General features: G+C 37.9%; 1 protein-coding gene across 1 annotated transcript in view; it reads left to right on the top strand.

Moving 5' to 3' along the window:
- Window positions 1-21,412, top strand: part of ADAMTS19 (ADAM metallopeptidase with thrombospondin type 1 motif 19) — a 156,612-nt gene that overhangs the window by 53,139 nt on the left and 82,061 nt on the right. The window lies entirely within an intron of this gene.

Genomic DNA, 21,412 nt, shown 5'->3' with positions numbered 1-21,412 from the left:
CTAAACAAATGTGTTTATGATTCTTTTTTTATGCAGTGGTTTTATCTTTGGTGAGAATATGTCTATGAAGTTAAAAAAAAGTCTCTGTAAGAATATAAGGTGATATAGTAGATTGATACAGTGTTTATGAACTACGTAACTTCAGAAGAATACAGAATATGAACTATCGTGCTAGGCATCTTCTGACATCATCGACTGAAGTGAATGCTAGCTGCACTGAGTTTCTCCATCAACAGTCATCAATTTAGTTCACACCCTTTTGGGAAGACAGTTTTTCAGTGTAAAGTTCTGGTGGAAAAGGTAGCAAAAGACAGCAATTGTTCTGTTCAGTCATAATTCTGGGTAAAAATGAAGGATGTCATGGCATGTTTTTACCCTAGAATTTCTTTTGGCTAATAGAAATCTTTAACAGTTCTATGTGTAAATACAAGTATTCAGGACCTAAATTGTTTCAGTAAGATTAGGATGATAGTAATGGACTATTAACTATTGTCATGTTTGTGCTCCCTCTTAGGTAGTGGAGAAGTAGAATATTTATTTTTTTTCCTGTTTAATATCCATGGCAAAGGTTTGAGGAGAATTCTCATGTAAACTGTATTACCTCACTTCTTGCTAGTCTTTTTTCTTTTACTGCTATATCATCCCAAGTCTGTAAGCGTGTCTGTGGGGTGGATATCAATAAAGAATCCTTCTAAATAAAGAATGGAATGTTTCTCACAGCAGTTAGTGGTTAAGAATTCATAAGTGTTCTTCCACTAATCGGTGTCTTGGTCTTAGGTGAATTTTGTATGTTTTGTGCTTAGTGGCATTTATTTTTTTCTTGTAAGTGGAAAAATGTTTCCTTTCAGCTGAAAGAGGAAGCCACGTAACAAGAAGTCTTCAGCATCTTATGCTGATCTAAGCTGAAGATCAAATCTGGAGTACTTCCAGATTTATCTAAGTCAGGATAGGCTGCTGTCAGGATTTCACAGATGAAGTGAATGTATTCAAGGATTTTCCCTGAAAAATGTTTCCTCTTTGGTTGAACCTTGGAGGTAGTAGAATGACTACTTATCTCTGAATTTTGTGTATGGGAATTGTAAATGAGATAAGATTGAACTGACTCAAGTATCAGTCATTTGCATTTCTATGATGAAGAAGCTTGGATGAAACTTGACAATAAGCCAGTGCATTAATCGTAAGTGCAGAAAGTTAAGAGTTTGCAGTCTTAATATAGTGATACGCAAAATGAAGTAGAGACCTTGGCTGCCTAATTCAGCATTTTGTGGAATGGCTGTTGCAGACTTTCTCACTCTGGGTATTGTTATTTAGAGTTTTCTGCAGGAATCGAAACATAGTTCATAGGCGTAGTTCTTTCTGTCTAGGTACAATTGTGCAATAAAAGCTAAGGTCATAATTTCCTGTTGTTCCATCAGTTATTACATGAATTTAATCGTTACTTTTCCAGATTAATACAGCACCTTTCCATAAATGCAGTGTATCTTTTCTTCCATGCACATTTAGAGTGCTGTGGGTCCATGCTCACTCTTAAGAAGATGTTATTCTGAAGCTCTTGTCCACCATCATCCATGAGCTGATTTATGGAAGAGTGTTCAAAAATGAGGGAAAACTTGGTACATTTGTCTTGGTGAATTTTTAAATTGTCTTACTAGCGTGGATGTATTACATCAATATTTTTAGGATTGCAGGTTTATATACAAAATTGTTGCAAGTACGTGTAGGTAGATGGTGGTTTCATTCTGGCGTCTTTTCCTTTGTTTTTGCCTTCATTAGGAAAACCTAAATGGTATTTTGTAGTCTTAGATTAGATCATGAGTAAAAGTTTGCTGAAAGGTATGGAAAAGCAGTTTGATCTTACTACAGATCTTCATACAACATGTTTATAGGCAAAAAGAGACAGCACATTCCAGGGGTGTTTAACATGCTGTAAGTCATACAATTTGCCAAAGAAAGCAGATGAGAAATGCTAATGTAGTATCAACTGTACAATTCCCAGCTGTCCAGAGCTTGCCCCTCCTTCCCCTCAAAAACCCCCAAAAGAATACACCACAATACAGACTTTTGTCTACCATAAAGAGTGGAATAAGGCAATTCTCTGTAAAATGTTAATATAACTGTACATGTACGTGAGGCAGTCAAGGTGATCTTTGTAGCACATTACACAGTCCAGAAATGAAAGTATTGAGAAAGGAACATTTACAGGATGGACCTCGTTATTGGAAAGGTTGTCATGTTGGATCATAGTTCTTCCCAGTGATGGATACTAAACAGACAAATACTGGATTTATTGTTTATTCATTTAATGCCAAGACTCAGTTTTCAGGTTGGACGTGAGTACCCACATAAGCCAGATGGAGTAAGTGCCAGTATTCTGTTATATAGACAAAGTTTTCATGTATTTAGGTGGCAAATAATAAATTTCTCTGTGCTTCCAGTCTTGTTCTACTCAAAGTACAGAGCTTATGCACTCTTCAATTAGTACTTTTTCATTGTCTCTTAAAATAGCAGAGTGATTTATACGTAGATTTAATGGTTTAAAGGTAACATTAACCAAGAACTCTGTTAACCAGAAAAAAATGTTTACTCAAAATCAAAAACATGTGTCAATCTCCCTAGAAATACATAATTTCATTCTTGATTTTAAACCAAAATACATGGTGCCAATCTTCCAAATATTCCTGCACAAAAGCATTTAAGGTGGACAAATATAATAATTTTTTTTTCATAATGATAGAAAACATGTTTTGGAATGTTTGCCAGATTTTTACTTTATTAATCAGGAAAAAAAGTTCTGGCTATCTTCTGATCAACCACAAAATGTATTAACAGTTCATATTTGATAGTTTTGAAAAGTAGACAGAAATAGAAGAATTAGTTCTGGAATTTTATTCCATTTCCCAAAGTGTGTTGAAGTTTAGAAAGTACAATGTCTTTATTTTATGCTTTTCAGAGTTCTATTAAGTATTATACTATTGCTAGCAGTGTTTGGAAAGCTCTACTGTAGCCAGGGGAGTTGTGGGGCTAGTTTCTTAGTTCACACTGTAAATCCAGAGTAACTCAAATGAATGCCTTCCTTGACTAATCTCATGTTTCTGTAAAACAATGAGCTAGACTCTCATGTGGTATCAGTGAGCCCAGGTCAAATGATTTCAGCTAAGGTATTCTTACTGCAGCATTGTCAATTGTCACAGTCCCTGTCAAATCCCTTCTGGGTGAAGAACCACGAGGCAATTGTTCTGGCATCAAAATTGACCAGACCCAAGTGTTCTTGAGCTTCCTCTGGTTGGTTGGCTGCAGCACTCTTTTATTTTTATTTTTTTTCCCCTGCTGTTCTGCTCATGTGTATGCTCCCTGTCTCCTATTCCTGCACAGAAGTGAGATCCTGTTGCTTTGCCACTGATTCTCACAGCTCTTCTGTAACTTAAAGAGAGAGAGGTTTCAGACCTTGCTTTACTGTATGATACATACTATGATTAAAAGAGGACTTACCTGGGGGTGGAAGAATGTGAAGATGTTTATATACAAATTAAATTCGCTTTAGCTAATGAAAAAATTGGTTTAGACCTTTAATTGTCCAAGATTCTTTTTCCCCAGAAGACAACTGTTTTTTGGGATCATGGCATTTCTGTCCTCCAAACAGTTTTGTTAGCTTAGTCAGAGGAACTGTCTTTTAAATTTGTGGTGATTTGGAGTGTTGTTCGTTTTCTTGTGCTGCAGAGAGGTAAAATTATGAGTGTAGATGTCTGAAGGAATTTCTGAAAAATCTAAGAAATAATTCAGTTGTCAATTTTCAGAAAATTAAGCCTGTACTAAAAGAATCAGCATGAAATGTAAACTGGGGTCAGTACATGCTATATTGTTCTTGTGCATGAGTCTTCTGGTATTATCATATTTAAGTAGCTGAAAGGAGCAATGATTCACAGGGCAACTTGTTAGTGGATTGTTGCCTGAACCTTAGTACCAGCAGATGGAAATCAACAGATATTTCCTCACTCCCTTCAAGTATTAGGCTAACAAATAAATTTAGGAAGACTATTACTTGGAGCAAGTGTATGCACATTTGAATTTCCCTTCCTTTGTCTTCCTTTCCTCTGCAGCAATTAAGATTTTGAATCTCTGAGACATACTTCTTTTGGATTACATTTGTTGTTTACTGCTAGCTAATGTCTTCTGTAGAAGCACTATAATAGAGAACTCTTAGTGTAAAATGTTACAGGCACGGGCAGGTTGTAAAATGATGCTTGTCTTGTGTTGGCATCAGTTTGGATCCTCGTTAATCTGCAGGAATTGAAGGAGGCCATGTCCTTTCTGGAACTGTCCTTGGAGGCTGCTCACTGCCTTGGGTTAGCATCCCTCTGCCTCCTTTTCCAGTCGTTCCTCATGCTGGCAAAAATGACTCAACAAGCCTTAGCACAAACATGCAGTTGTGCTTAGTGGAAATTGTGATTGTTTACTTAACGCTGTAAAATTTTGTTTGTAGGTTCCACGCAGCTCACTATTTGTGTCAAAGCTGTAGGTTTAGATTGACAGATAGGTTCTAGTAGGGTGCTTGAGAGCTTCTGATGTCCTGGAAGTGTTCAGGGATGCATAGTGGTGTTCTCTCAGCAGTATCATCTCAAAATGGTTTTCAAAAGGTGTAGGAATGAGCATAATTGCTACAGCTAGAAATACTGACAGGCTGAGTGACCCGCACAAGATCAATGAATTAGCAAGTGAGAGAATCAGGAAGGGAACCCAGCATGTTCTTCCTCTCCGTTCAGCCTATTACATTGTCTGCATTTCTAGTGCCTATCACGTGGCTTTTAAGAAAATCTAAAATGTTGATATGCTGTCATATCACTGTAAGTTGTAAAGCTCAAAGTAAATTTATCCTTAAAGAACATGCAGAATTTGAAAATAATTTGCAGACAAAAAAATTCTACTATTTGAAAGCTGTTGCTTTAGTAATACTATCCTATAGTGAATATTAATTGTAGTTCCTGATGATAGTTGGTTTTTGTCTAAGTCTTTATTGAAGATAGACATTCCAGATATCAGACACTAAGCACCTGAATCCTTGTATTATCCCTTGTCTTATGCTGTCTGATTCTTCAGGTGATATCTTTTCTCATCCCTTGTCAAAACTCCACAGGTGTGCAACACATGCTCTGTAAAATGTTGTGACCATAGTTAATGTTTTGAAAGATTTATGATAGCTAGTAAAATGTCCTAGTAACACAGATTGCAACAAAATGGAAAACAAAAAAGTAGTATTTCCAGATTCAGTTACTGTAAGCCATTTATTTCACTCTGTTAAAAAAATATGCCTCTGTCAGAGGAAGGTCAGGAATTTATACAGGCATGTATAAATTGAGTTCTGTTTGACCTAATATGTCAGAATTATGAGTAACTTTGAAGATAGCTTTTGCCTTAAAGTGACCTCAGCTGATTGTCTCAATACTATCTTCTTACTGCAGCAGGGTGAGGCTTCTTTTTTTTGAGTACACCTCCAGCTGACACAGCTATGTTGTTCTGCACAAAGACGTTTCCTTTAAAGCTGATACCATTTGCTTACACTCTTAGTCCTGGTTGAAATTCCCAAGTAATAGGATGTTTCAGGAATAGTAAATGGAGCTTTTCTGCTGCTTTATGAAAGACAGGGTTTCCAGCATTTCATCAATCTCAGAGGCATATAAGTGCAATATTCTGATTGTGATCTCCTGGAAAGAAGGTAATTAAATGCTATTTTCAAACAATATTTTGTATCTTATGAGATCACAAAAGAGCAGGGTTTCCTTAAAAAAAATAATAATAAATAAATCTGGTACTGTACCATTTGATCCTGTACTTTCAGATACCATTTTCAGTTAAAACATTGGCTGTAAGAATATTGTTGCCCAAAACCATGCTTCCATCTAAACTGTTTACTAGAAAGCATTTTCCCATAAAAAGCTCACATTGCAATCTCTAAACAGAACTCCCTTAAAAACTCTTGTCAGATTGTTTTAGGCGGATGGTGCCAATATATTATATTATGCATTTCTAACTCTGGTAACAGCTAGTGTGGCAGAGAGAAAAACAATAGGAGAAAATTGAGGCGCCATCAGGTCTTCATTCTGTTGCAAAGGATCTAAATAGAGTGGATACCAATAATGACAGGTAAGGAGTCAGACAAACATCTACGCAAAAAAGACCACAAACCAAAATGAAGTGAAAGAACACATCTTCCATCCAACTTAGCAAAATGCCAAAGATAGATTTATTTACTTTTCTTTTATAGCATGAAAGCTGTAGATCTATAATACAAAGGATTTGGCCTTTTCCTCCAGAACTTGTCCTCAGGGACAAAGGTTTAGTGCAGCCCTATGCGTTAAGAGGTAGGACAGCAATAGGGAACTGGGCAGGCTATCATTGTCTGGTGGAGGTTAGTGCTGGAAATATTGAAGCTGAATGCTTAGGCCCTGTTACCAATGAACAAGCAGCCAAAGAAGTTGCACAGAACACGGGCAGCAGCACTACAGAATTAAACTTAAGTCTGTTTCCCTGTGCTTCCTCATCTGTATCCATCTGTTGCCCCTCCTCTCATCCAGAAAATTGCTCTGTTGTAGTCTTGTGTAGCTGCCCTTAGCCTTACTAGCGAGGGGAGTGGTAACAGTTTGCTGAGAAGCAGGGTGGACTCTCTCATGCTGAGCCATATGCCGCTGTGGCTGAACTCCTGTGGGCTCTTGATGTTGGTAATTTAAAGCTAGTTCAAGTACCTGCGTGTGCAGAACAGGAGCCCTTGCAACATAAGCCCTGCAGGCAGGGTTAGTCTTTCTGCCTCTCTGACACTTATGGTGGATAGACAGGTGGGGATTACTGGACCCCACACTGTGTTTCTCTAGAGGAAGGGAAAGGAGGGAAGAGGTGCTGCCACTGTGTTTTCAGTGGGCTTATTTGGTTTAACTGGGATAAAGGAGCAAGGGGAAGTCTGTCCATGCTCTTCTAGGCCCTCTCCACCATCAGAACTGGATCCTGCAGCATGTGTCTGCTTTTCTAGAAGGTACTAACAAGGGCCTCTGTTGTTTATATTCACTAGAAAGGGATTTTTTTGTTTGCTTCTTCTCTTTCGTTGAGTCACAACTGTGGAAGAAACACACTCAAGGCAGTTACAGATCAGTACTGTAGGTTGTTCAGTTGCTGACACTTGCAGGGGTCAAGGCAAACAGGAATCCATAAGCCCTGAGGCCTGTCCTTTATGGTATGTGCTAACATTGACACGCATTTTTGAGAACAGGTTTCTCCACAAGACAGATAAGGCTGAAAGTCAGGCGTGGGCCAGAACTACTTCTGCAAAGGATGGAGTATAGAACCAGTGTGTAGGCCCTGTCCTATATATAGCAGAGGGGTTGGGGAGTTGATAGTCCTGTCAGTCTTGCAGCGGGAAATGTAGGAGTCATGCTTAGAGAATGAAATCAGTGGAGGTTAGAAAGATGAGTTGTGTAACGTGTAAGGTGCATACATCTGTTTTTTGGAACATTTTAGCATTGCAGACAGTCAGGTTGGCTATTGGTGAAAAGTGTTATGTTTTAAGTAAAGAAATACTATTTGAGGTTGCCATTTTAAAATTCTGTTGGCTGAAATCACCCATACCTGGAGATGTACATCTAGCCCTCCAGCTGACCATGGTGACCAGCATTTTTTTCTGATATTCATCACTAGTGTAAGTAGATTTGTTTCTTTTGTTGTGAATGTTACTCTCCCGGGTGCCATGGGGAATTCAGAGTGGGAGCACAAGCAGCTGGACAGAAACACTGGATGAGGGGAAGCAAGCACAGTAAGTTTCTCCCAGTGAAGGCATAGGTGAAGTCTGTTAACTTTCTAGGTCAAAAATATTCTCCGACCTATGCCGAAGCTTACTGCTACACAAAACTTGCAAAAGCAGTAAGAGTATTGTAAGCTTTGAGTTTTTACGCTGTGAGTTTTTTACCCCAAAATACAAAAGCTGTCCTGAACAGAAGATATTCTAAACATATCCTGTGTAAAGGAAATACAATTTTTGTCAGTAAGATTGCTGACACTCCGAGAACTGGGTTCACCATTTAATCTGCAAAAGTCTTCCTATGGAGATTTCCAATGCTTAACATAATCTAAGCCATTCATATAACTTTTACAATACGTACAAGTTTGCATTCGCACAACATTCTCTTTTACAGCAAGATCATGATAACAAATTAACTGGCCTGTATGTAAAGGAAGAGCTCATACAGTTCATACAGCTCATACAGATGCAGGAGCATCTTTTAAGTGCTTTTGTGGAAAAGCTAGCCATAGAGATCTCACTCAATTTCACTTCATGAACTTTTGTTTTTGTTAAAAGTACTGTAGCTCAGATGTGTATCCAGTAGCTGCAACTGCCTGAGTAACCACAATGTTCACATGTGGCTTCTGAACATGGATTTCTCCTGTGACATTATTAGGATGTTTTATTTAGTATAATTTGAACTATGTAGAAGTGTAGAAGTGCAAATGTTCCCTAGGAAGTGATATCTATGTGATAGTACAGTATGTCTGGTATACAAATACCTTTAATACACAAGATTTTTTAAAACCATCAGGGAAATTTTGACTTCTACAGTCTACAGAATAAAACTTGCTTTTGTCAGTGAGTTACATGTCCGTGAGTGCAGCAAAGCAGATATGAATTCCAATAAATGTAAAAAAACAAACCAATATAAATAAATAGAATTTAGTCTACCTCATGTGTCAGAAAATGTCAAATGAATTGTTCATGGTTGGTGCAGTTTCTCAGGAGAGCAGAATAATGTAGTACAGGAGCAGGCAGTCCCCATGTGCGTAAGAAGAGCCGGCGAGGAAGACGACCGGCCTGGCTGAACAAGGAGCTTTTGCTGGGACTCAGCAAAAAAAGGAGAGTTTATCACCTTTGGAAGAAGGGGCAGGCAACTGAAGAAGAATACAAGGACCTTGTTAGGTCATGCAGAGAGGGAATTAGAAAGGCAAAAGCCCAACTAGGGCTCAATCTGGCCATGGTTGTAAGGGATAACAAACAATGTTTCTTTAAATACATTAACAACAAAAAGAGAGCCAAGGACAATCTCCATCCTTTACTGGAAGCGGGGAGGAACATTGTCACCAAGGATGAGGAAAAGGCTGAGGTACTTTGTTGACGCGGAAGTCACGGACAACAACACGATGACCAATATGATCAGGTTGATGCCAACTTTACTGTGCAGATAGCTCAGTTAATATACATTCTGTTATCGCATTACACGCGCCGTCGGCCTTATGATTGGTTTCAGCAAGCAAGCACGAGCCTCTAAACATTCTATCATTGGTTAAAGCTAGCTGTCCATGCGAACGTGGCTCCCGCCTAAATCCTGGCTGAAGTTCTGTCTTTATCATGCTTTCCTCCCTTTTCTCACACAGCATTCATGCTGCCCGAAAGTAACCTTTCAGCCCGTATCATTTTCCGCTCATAACCTTTGAGTACAGAGGCCTACATACAAGTACAGATTTTCAGTGCTTGGAGTGTTCACAGGATGTCCATTTCTTACCAGAAAATATCCCACAGTACTTAATGCCTTCTTTGCCTCAGTCTTTAATAGCCAGACCAGGTACCCTCAGGGTATCCAGCTCCCTGAGCTGGAAGACAAGGATGGAGAGCAAAACAAACTCCCCATGATCCAGGAGGAAGCAGTTAATGGCCTGCTCTGCCACCTGGACACTCACAATTCTATGGGGCCTGATGGCATCCACCCAAGGGTACTGAGGCAGCTGGCAGAGGAGCTTGCCAAGCCACTCTCCATCATTTATTAACAGTCAATCCCTTAGCTGCCCCTTGTCTCACACAACAGAGAAAGCAGATTACACCATGGCTTTAAAAAAGGAAAAAAATTCCTAAATATTTTCTTTAAGTCGGATCTCAACAACAGTAAAATAATCACTTTCATAACACTTTTAGCTTGATTATCTCATGAAAACATGAGAAATGTTTTACAGGAGTCACACAGATTTCAGAAAATTAGGATGTTATTACTGTGCTGAAGCACTGTCTGTCAAGGAACAATTTTATGTTTCTACCACACAGTGTCATCTCCATAGCAGGGGGTATAATAAAATAAATTGCAAAAGAAAGCAAGGCAGTCTTGTTTTCCTTATATTTTGTTGTAGAAAAATAGGTCTAAAGAAGGTGTGTTAGAGTGACAACGATATAGTCTAATGAGTGATTTCACATCAGTTTGTTGCACAGAGGATGGTACCAAGACAAGGGGAAGAAGGCACCAGAAATAAAATTATAGGAAAATTACCTTGATGGGGTATCAAGGTTGGAATCTTTGTAAGACCAGGAAAAGCGTTGGTGATATATTACGAGTAGATCAAATCGGTAAGGGGAGTTGATGTTACACAAGGCTTGGAAGCATATTCAGAAAAAAAAGATGATCTGATGGAATGAGACAAGAGGTGAATTCAAAGGCATTACAATGTGCATAGATATACTGAACATGGGGGCAACTTTAGCAGCTGCATGGTTTATGAATGTGAGAATTGAAACCCAGATGTCAGGAAGGCAAGAAACGAGATAAGGACCTGGGTGATAAGCACTTTCACTATTTGGATGGAGTGACATAATTCTTAACTACCTCTAGTATGTATTTTACTCTGTGATGCTAATATATTTTGACCCAAGTATACAGAGTTGTAGGCTTATAGTCTTTTAAAACATCTTAAAGTGAAGTCACACTTCACAGCAGTGGGAGGATTTCTGATAACTAATTGGACTGTCTTATCACAGAATCACTAATATTGGAAAAGACCTGTAAGATCATCAAGTCCAACCATCAACTCAACACCCCCATGCCCACTAAACCATGTCCCACAGTGCCATGTCCACACATTCCTTGAACACCTCCAGTGATGGTGACTCCACCACCTCCCTGGGCAGCCTATTCCAGTGTTTCACCGCTCTCTCAGCAAAGAATTTCTTCCTAATATCCAGCCTAAACCTCCCCTGGAACAACTTGAGGACATTTCCTCTTGTCCTATCGAAAGTCACTTGGGAGAAGAGACCAACGCCCACCTCTCTGCAACCCCCTTTCAGGTAATTGTAGAGAGCAATAAGGTCTCCCCTCAGCCTCCTCTTCTCCAGACTGAACAACCCCAGCTCCCTCAGCATCTATTCATCCCATTTCTTATGGGGAGAGTCAGATTTTCTCAGAAGCAGAATGAGAGACAAGAGACGGTTTTAAAAATATAGCATTTGTATTAAAAGAGGAGTGCAATAAGTATTTTCTGCTTTTTTTGACAAATCACGGAAAACATTTAATCATCTCGAAATGACACTGAAGTTTTAAGGTTAGCACAATTTTTTTAAGGTTACAGAAGTTATGTAAAATTTCCATTTAGAAAATAGAGATTACCCCAAAACTGATCTTGTAAACTAGGGGAAATTTTAAAGTACCTGTACTGTACATAGCTCCTCTGGAAGTCTAAAGCCTACCCTTACATCAGCATTTTCATAAACATGCTGTTCTGTGCACTGTGCTTCCTGTTTCCTCAGGCCAGGGCCCTTGACATTAAATGATGAGGCTTTTTTTTTTTAATATACTTTAAAATAAAATGTTGGGGTTTCTTAATGTATTCCAGACATTTAAAATATTTTTAAATTGACCAAGCCTTTCTGTACATTAATTTTAGAAGAGTATGTTTAAAATAGTGCTTACATTTAAAAAAAAAAAAAGTAATTTAAACAATTGGCCGTGGCAAGAAAGTATACAATAGCAAAGCTGTAACAAATTATTAGAAAATGTCATCCTCATAAAATGAGGTCAGTTTGTGTTTCTTAATGCTAGCAAGTATTCAAATTGCTATTTCTTGTACTACTCTGGTATTCTTGGCAAACTAAAATTTCACTTGCCTTTTTGGCAAAGGTACCTGCCTTTGAATTCAGTTTAAAGCCTGTGATTCCTACTTTTCCTTTTAAAGTCATTTTGTAGCAGAAGCCTCAGTTTGTAAGCCTCTAAAAAGCTTTCCACAAAGTATTTATACTGGGCTAGGAAATTAACTTGTTCCTCTCTTTCTGTGAAAGATAACTGTTTTTAAATACTTGTCACAGTAAATCTATGCCATCTGTTCCTGACAGATTTTTGAATGGACAAATACCAGATATGAGTCATCTAATGTTCATCAGGCTGTTTGTCATCTAAGTTATTTGTTCCCATATATCCGGTGTTTTATTTCTCAAAAAATGTTCTAGAAGAAAGTATGTAGGCCTGCTAATCATTTTCCCGTTATCCATTTTTACAATGGAACATTTATTTTTAAATGCAGCTGAAGAATAATTTTTCTCTTTGAAGAACCTCACAGAGACTTTCCCACTTTCAAGAATGCCTCCATCTCTCAGGCTTTTGTGTGGCGCTATTAAACACAGCCACTTCATATCCCAGATGTTCATAGTGGTCCTACTTGCTTCCTGACAGGTTCAAGAGCTACCATATGCTCTAACACGAAGTTAGTTTCCAGCAACTGAACAGGACTTGACTCAAATTGAAAGCAACAAGGAATAAAATGTATTTTAGAAAAGGCTAATTCTGTATGGATGCTGTACAGATCAGTATTACTTTTGCTTCCATCATTTGAAAGAATATCCACTGTGGGGAGCAACGAAATACAAGTGTATCAGAATCCAATAGTCTCTAACCAGGCTGTTAAATATTCCACATGAGGAGGGTTTAATGTTTAAAATAGAATTTACTTATCTGAAGATATTTGTGTTACATGGGATTTTGCTTTAGCAGGCTGATACGGCAATGTACCAAAATCACAGTGCAAACACAGTATAGCCATTGAAATATACAGTTGGATCACAGTACAAGTCTGATTCCCATTACTGGCCTTTATATGAGCACTGTCACGATGCTTGGCATTGCCAGGTGCCAGGAAGGAATATGTGAGTTAAAGTCAGCTCAAGCCTATTGCTCTGTTCATAGTTCATTTTGTCAGTTGTTCAGTTTTTATACTCTCTGTTGGTGTCATGTAAAAGGGCAAAACAATCTAGCAGAAAATAAACACCCTTGCATTCCAGCTTGTCCTCTGATATCAGAGAGGCTGGAGGCGGCTGGGCTTAGATTCTGAGTGATGCCCAATTCTCTGTGTTACAAGCCGGTCGCGTTAAATACACGTTTTGAACTCTCACGACTACGGATGCATTTGTAACACCATACACTTTCAGTCTATTTATGTTGCATGACCACCCTTAAGGAATTTGGTTGCGTTCAGTGAGAACTCTTATGACTAGATTAATGAATAGTGTAGTTTATTAAAGCAACAGATGCACAAGTTGTTTGGATTGCCAGTGATAGAACTACTGCCCACAAAGCATGTGCACGCACCAAGAATATGAGTAATATAGCCTGGCTACAAATGCGTTAAATCGCAAAACAACTCTATAGAGATTTCTAAATCTCCCAGGGAAGCACTTGATATAACCAAGTGTTTGAATCTTACCCAAAGGCGTCCCTGTTGGGGGGGGGAAGAGAGGCTCAGCCTGTCAACTGATCCCAGATGTCAGAGCAGGTCTGTGATGGTATCTTCCCTCACATCACTCCTCTCTTAAACCTTTTTATACTACTTTTGCTTTACAGGTGGAGCTTGAGTGACTCTAGTCATGTATTTCTTTGTTGTAATTGGTGTAAAAGTTTCTTGCTTTGCTTTTAAAGGTATAGACCAAGAAAAATTCAGAGCACAAGCTCAGTGAGGGGTGGTCGCACCTTGGAGGCAGGTAACTTTTTGGGATGGAGGTGTGTTTTCGTATTATAATGAGATTGTAATTAGCAAAGTTCACCCAAGGATAGTATTTTGTCAAAAAGGTGACAGGCTGTCGGCCCATTCCCAGGTACTCCACTACACACCATTACACACACTAAAGAGGTTATTGAATCTTTGTACAATAGCATCGTCTTTGACCAGGTACATATCCTCATTATCAGGGTGAGTCTCCATCTCATTGTTCCATAGTACCTTCCAGTTCCTGTCTGCAGTGTCTCCAGTCTGCTCCACCGTCAGTGTAGTTTCTCTTAGAGTCAGCACAGCAAGCTCCCCTGGTGCTGCCAACATCTAAGGTTGCCTAGGGAACTTCTGTGGGATGGAACCCTTGCATGACCACCGTACTCCACCCTGAAAGTTTCTTCAATGCTGTACCTTTCCTTAAAATGTGAATATAAATTTAATTTCTAAGTCAATTCCAGCAATAATTCCACAGTTGGGCTGAGCCACATATGCATTACCCCTTGCTGGGCTGGCTAACTCAAGAAGCCGTTCACACTCTTTTGATTAACTCAAGGAAAAACATTTACACAAGCAGTTAATCCATGGAACTGATACAGGCATTTATCTAAAACAAACACTCCAGTCCCTTTTCTGTTGAGATAAGTTCAGCTTTCTTTGCAACAGCTGTGGTTGGTCACTCCCTACATCCTTCCCTCAGCTTCATAAGCATATTGCCCTTGACCATCTCATCTGAGACTTCTCCTGTTTTAGGGGTTTATTGACCAGACACAAAAACGCAAGCTTTTTTTTTTTTTTTAACTAAACAAGTTTATTTAAGTAAAGCAAGTGTGGAAAAAAAAAATGAAAGATGGACTAAATAAAGATCAAAAGAGGGGAAAAAAGAAAAGTGTCTATATATGTACACAGAAATGTACAGACAAGTAGTCAAAAGAATAGACACAGCCTTCATACCATGTGCACACTAACCACCTTGTAACACTTTATGCAGCTGCAGGTGCCAGTCTGGAGTGGTATTGTATCTGGTCACAAAGGTAAATAAGTAAAAGGAAAATGTATGATTTGGTTTACTTATTTTCTAGTCACTGTGATCATCCATTAATAACACTCTTTCCCTAGCTTCTAGGTTAGGGTTCATTCTATCAAAGAAAAGCAGAATTCAAGCTCTGCTTTTTTCAGTCTAGCATAATGTTCTAAAAGATGTTTCTTCCTGATGGTCTTTTTTTATGATGTATATGTATGTAAGAAAGTAATGGACAATAATAAAAGCTTTTCTTTGTAAAAATTAAATTCTGCTTCCTGTTTTGCTACAGTAAATTCCAAGATCAGAAGTGCTATATGCTTAGGTATCAAGAGGACTGGAAATGGCTAGTTCACATAAATAGCTTTCCCTGTTCATTTTTGCCCCAGGAAAAAATATGATCCCCAGAAGGGATTGATAGAGAAAGCTACAAATACAGCCTGAAAGACTGCAAAACAACATCGTCACATTGCCCACCTATAAAGCAAATGTAATTGTAGAACAAGTTGGAAAATACAGAAAGCAAGTCTGAGTTGTTAAAAAGACTTCCTGTGATGTACCATGGTGTTCACTGTCGTCATCTTGTCTCTAGAGTAATGAGAGTTTTGTCAACGTACTGAAACAGAGTTTTACGGTAGAAACAGGCACCAACTCTTAAGCTGAGGCATGTGATACTCATTCAGAGTAAACTGTGTATCTGTTATGTCTGTTCAATGCATCAGTGAAAAGCATATCCTCAAGATGAATTTATTTACGCATGTATTTGGTGAGAGCTGTTCTGAAATGGCTGGTGCTCAGCTTGAAGCCTGTTCCTGGCTTTTTAAGTAATAGGCTTCTGCTTTACTTTGGAAAGCCCCATTCAGTTTTGATGCCAAAGAAGTGAGGTGTCTCCTTTTCAAAGTCCCATCTTATTTGGTTGTATACAGCAGAGTTCCATGAAGCTTTCATAAGGCACTCTTATAATTTACCCATGTAATTTTAGGACTGGAAGTCTTTATTGTGTAAATCCTAAAAATTGACTTTTCTTCTTCTGTCCAAAAGTTAAACTTGTAAATGTAGATCAAGATTATTAATAATTTTCTGTGCCATGTAAAACAAACATCTAGAAAAATAGTTTATGCAAATCATGCCATGAGGAAGCTAAAGCAGTGGATCAAACTGACCTTTTGACTATAACTACTTTTGTCAGAAAGGTGGTAGTAGAACAAGCGAAGGTAAAGTATGCAGAGGGCTATAAGATGTCAAAAAGGTCTACTTGGCTTCTGTTTGAGGAATTGCTAAATGTGCTATAGGTTCTCGGTTTGTCATTGAGATAGCTGACAGAGATCTAGGAAGGCATCGATGGCTTTGAATAGATGAATAGAGCTTTATATTTGTGTTAAAATACCCCTATGCAGTCTTCATAAACAGAGAAAAATGTACTGTTGTACGGAAGTACTCTCTGGAGCTATTTGCCATCATATGTTACGGACCCAAACTCTGAAGCAGGTTAAGAAGGAATAGTCAAATTTGGAGAATAAGTGCTTTGATGGCTGTTAAAGAAGACAGTATGGATGCAGCCTTTAGCTCAGGGGATCTCTATGACACTTGTCAGCAAAGGCCAGGAGTGGACAGTGGGGAAAATTCACTTACTGTCTCATTTGTGTATTATCTCTGTAAGTGCTTTCTATTGGTCACTGTTGAGGACAGAGCATTAGTCCAAGTAGACCTCTGGGCGTGTAATATGTTAGTTATGCATCTTGAAGGAAATGTTTTCCATGTGGACTGCATTTTAGAAGAAAATTAGTGTCTTCCAGCATTTCTGCCATCCCTATAATAACATATTAGACATCTGTGGGCTCTTTATAAGGTGCAAGAACTAAGGACCTAAAAGTGTACAATCACACATTCGGAATTTGTTCATGCATGTATGGCATACATTGATATGCCTTCCCCATTTTTAGACTTTTTTCCCACTCTAAGGATTAAAGTGCAGCAGTTTGTTTAAAGGGAGAAGAGTAAGCTTAATAGTCTAGTCTGAAAGATAAAATTGCATACTTACTAGACATTGATAAAGTATTTTTCTGGAAGCATTAGTTTTTCTAAGATATATGTAAATCATAAACTAGCAAAACAGGTGAATAAAATTTGAGTTATGTTTGTGTAAAATGCAGCAGAAGTTGATTTGGTTTTATCCCGTTGTTTTTTCTAATGTCTTGCATTGGTGTGTATGTGCATTTGAATAGATACATACAAACACACGTACAGGTATAGTTACCATCACTGTTGAAATCTTTCACTTCCAAAAGAAAAAAATAAGTATGTCTAGGCTTTTCTGTTTGCATTTGAGATCCCTGTTTGTTAACTGCTGTTTTGATTGCTGCTGTGTTTAAGGGCTGCTGATCCACTGACGACTGACAAGACTTTTTTTCCTGGACCTTGTCAGTGTCTGGGACTCTCTTCAGAGCAGCTTGTGCTAATTAGAGTTTCAAGTGTCAGCTTTGTGGAAAGCTTTTTTCTCCTGCTTCTTAAGAAAAGCATCTGGGCTGCTAAAAAAAATAATTTATTAGATTAGTAATCAAGTCCAGTTAAGCACTACCGTTTATGCTCACAGGCCCATTGAATTGCCAGTTCAAATTTAAAATACTTACTTTTGAATCAAAAGGCAGATTTACTTGGGCATTAAATTATATTTCTACTGCAGTGGCTAACTCGGTTTGTACATCATCAGTAATTCAAACTAAGGTCATGCTATCATGAGTATATCGCTGCATGGCACCTTCTGAAGGCTAAAGATAGGGTTTTTTAAGTTTGATTCAAAACATCATGAGTTTTTCTGCATGTTTTCTATCCATTTCAGGCTTACCTATATTTCATTGGTGTATTATACTATTGTTTGTGAAGCTCGGTGTAGAAAGTTTAGAAGAAAAATCCATACATAAATACTACTTTTATTCATAGTATGTCCTTAAGCAATAGCAGTTGTGTGTATACTAATTTAATAAAAATGTATTCTCTGTTCATGAAATTCATGAACATTTTCAATATTCTTGAAATTAAATCTAATTTGCATTCAATAGTAATAGTGTGCTTCATTATTTTACCTAGAGGACAGGCAATGCAGTAGGCACTGGGAATCTGTTCTCTTTTACTGTTTTTCATCCTGGTCAAATTTGACGATTTTTACTGATGGATAGATAGCACAACAAGAAGCATACTATCCCTATATTCCTGAGAACGTAACATACTCCTTCATTAAAAAATGTTTTAAAATGGAAATGTTGGTGGTTTTATTTAACTGTGCTATGCAAACATACGCTCTTTTCAGTTCCTTCAGCTGGTGTTTTCAAGGGTTGGGAACAGAACATATGTATTTTTTTAATGGAATTTTGATTTCATACGGACTGGAAATTCAGTTAGACTCTGCTCTTGATCAGTGGTAGAAGGAATATCTGTGTGATCCCCTATCCCTCTTCCCTGGAATTGAAGAATACGTTACAGGAACTTTGTCCTGTGTTTTTTATGGTCATTATTGCCTTATAATCTGGAGAAAAAAAATCTGTTGGGCAGAACATTACTGTTCCCAAAACAGAAGAGATGTGAAATAGCTCAGGAATGTGTAAAGGTATATCCAGGTGATGTCAATGGATTAAACAGGTGGTATGTGGAAGGGTCTCTTTCTCTTTTAACAGCATCTAAAATTAGCAAGTAGATTTTGGAGCAAGTGTGAGAGAAGGGATTCAGAATGAGCACATAGCTAATGGTGTGACAAACCAAGTTTGAATGTGTTCTGAAACCAAGGAAGTTCCGAGGAAAAGAAACTCAAATGTGCCAAGTAAGTAATTTGTGTGCTTAAGACTTCCAGAATATGAAATCTATTTCATTGGATCACTATAAAGGGAAAAATAATAACCATTCTCTAGCCTTCTAGAATGCAATGTTACAAATGCAGACATATTCAAGTCATACTTGCATGTTATATGGTCACTGTAGGAAAAAGCAATGTTTCTATGTTTGACTGCATATTTCTTAATGTGATTTTGGTTTTTTTACTGTGGACTTTTTGTTCCTGTGAGCAAGGCTGACAGCAGCCTTTTAATATAGCTAGTGGACAGTGTTATGGACAGCAGGCCAAGAATGAGTAGGTAAAGCTGACAAATTTGTTTGGATACTTCAGTTGGTAACGTGCTTTATGTTAATATCCCTGTGATCTGAACCATGGCTTTTCAAGAGAGAAGTTGTAAAAGTGTGCCTACTTTGAAAGAATAAGTACTTTGATGATGTGATGAGGATGTTCATCAAGAAACTAGAAAATTTTAAAGAAAATTTGTCATATTATATAGAATGCAATACCCTTCTCTATGGGGTAGCAGTAATAAACCACTGCTATGACTTTGGCAAAAGTTCTACTTTTCTGAAGCAGTATGTATTTCATTTGGATATTTACATGTTTGATAAGAAAATGTAGTCCCTTATGTGGTTCTTCTAGAGCACAACGGTAAAGCTTTACTCTTTTAATTGATAATGCATGTATTTTCTTCTGAATTAACTTATGATATAGTTATCTACAGAGTGAGGTATTTTTAATATTTTACATTTGGTATGTATTCATTCAGTGCTTTTTCTGTTTCAAAGCACAGCTTGCTTTATAGACAAATAACAGGATCCTTCCTAAATTGTCAGTGAGATGATGTTACAGCTTTCTAGCCAACACTTTTCAGATATGAAGTGTTTTAATCTGAAGCTGTGTGTTGAGACCATGGAGTTCACTGGGAATACCTTAATCATAACAGGGGAGCAATTGTTCAGTTTTTTGGGGTTTTTTTTTTTTTTGTGGATTTAACCTTGGAGCAGTTCCAGCTGTGTTAAGAAGCCACAGAAAGCTGCAGTGAGTGTACACACATTTAAAGAACAAATTCCTTCTCTTACCTAATGCAGAGACAACTAGGCAAGATCAGCTGCCTACTGAAGCCCGTTTCTTTTTCTCTACATGTGAAATTAATAACTAAGGACAAGACATGAAACTAGTTCATGGCTAGTAGTTGGCTGATTTACATCCAGTAGCTGCTCTGGATGTGGCTTTCACATATGAGGTTGACTTTGTTTAGTAGGGGAAAAGTCAAAGTATTAATTTCATTTGATGCTTTTGGACATTTCTAGAATCAGAAATTTAATTTAACCTAAATGAAATGCAAGTCTTGTGTTTTGTGTGTTGCACTTAAAAAGGTTAAACATAATCAATTCCCTTTAAGAAATGCCAAGCATAAAAACATTATTGGTGATATATGTTGAATATTGTTGAAAATACCTACTACTGCTTATTATAAGTAGTTACAATTTACTTACAACTGCAATTATTTTAAAGAATTGTAATGAAAAGGAAAATAACAGAGAGAAATAGAACCCAAGAAAGAAAAGTGATGCAAATGAAAACAATTGCTCACCACCATCTGACTGATGCCCAGACAGTCCCCTGAGCAGCAGCCACTCCCGCCATCCTCCCCCATAGTTTTATTGCTGAGCATGATGTCATATTGTCTGGAATGCTCCTTTCGTCAGTTGGGGACAGCTGTCCCTGCTGTGTCCCCTCCCAACTTCTTGCGCACCCCCAGCCTGCTCGCTGGTGGGGCAGCATGAGAAACAGAAAAGGCCTTGATTCTGTGGAAGTGCTGCGCAGCAATAACTAAAGCACGGGTGTTTATCAACATTGTTTTGGTCACAAATCCAAAACATAGCACTATATGACCTATGATGAAGAAAATTAACTATATCCCAGCCAAAACCAGCACAGTAAGGAAGGTATTTCTGAACATTTGGCATTATAATAACAGGAATGCCCACAACCCTTCAAAATGCAGCACTGGATTTTGTCTATGTTGAGAGTGATTTTTCTATTTTGTTTTAGCACTTTGTAGAATCATTGGTGTTGGCTGAAATCAGGGCCCTGATGTCTACTTCTTCTGGTATTGTTATCAGCGCTACTACTTAGAGCTACAGTATTAAAAGCAGCTCTATTTTTTTCAGTTTGGTCATCAAAATCTGAAAGAAGATGCATGTAATTGTGGAACTACAAGGCACTAAATGGTTTTAGAATTATTTTTCTTTTTATTTCAGCCACTGGAGCATAACTTTCGAAACAAAACATTACAATTCAGAGCATGTCTGTCTTCTCCTATTTTCAATAGAGTTAATATAAACAATACCTACATTTAGCGTGAGGTGTCATTTGAACCACTTCCAGTTTTTTTGCTTTGAACATGTTTGGCCTTTTTTTGTACCCCAAATTACTTTTACCCCTGCTCCATTTATTCTCCTTTCTTTGGAAAGAAATAGTGGAAGTTCAAATATTCTCCCATATTCAAATCTAATTGGTGATTGTTTTGTTCAGTCTTGAACAACATTTTTTGTCACGAGTTCTGTGTCCGAAAACTTTTCAGTCACCTCTATTGACAGCAACACTGCCAGACTAGTGATGGGGTTACTACTTGAATTTCATGTTGTGGATGCAGCATTGTGTTCACAGACTGGCGAATTCTTGGAGTGTAAGAAGAATTACTTTTATCTTGTTAACTTAGAATGCTAATTATGACTGAATTTCAAACACTGTCAAACATTTCAAACTTGACCTTTACATGCAAACATCCAGCAAAC

This window comes from Gavia stellata, chromosome Z, assembly GCF_030936135.1.
Source record: "Gavia stellata isolate bGavSte3 chromosome Z, bGavSte3.hap2, whole genome shotgun sequence".
NCBI classification, from domain to species: Eukaryota; Metazoa; Chordata; class Aves; order Gaviiformes; family Gaviidae; genus Gavia; species Gavia stellata.
This window is presented reverse-complemented; position numbering and strand designations above follow the sequence as displayed.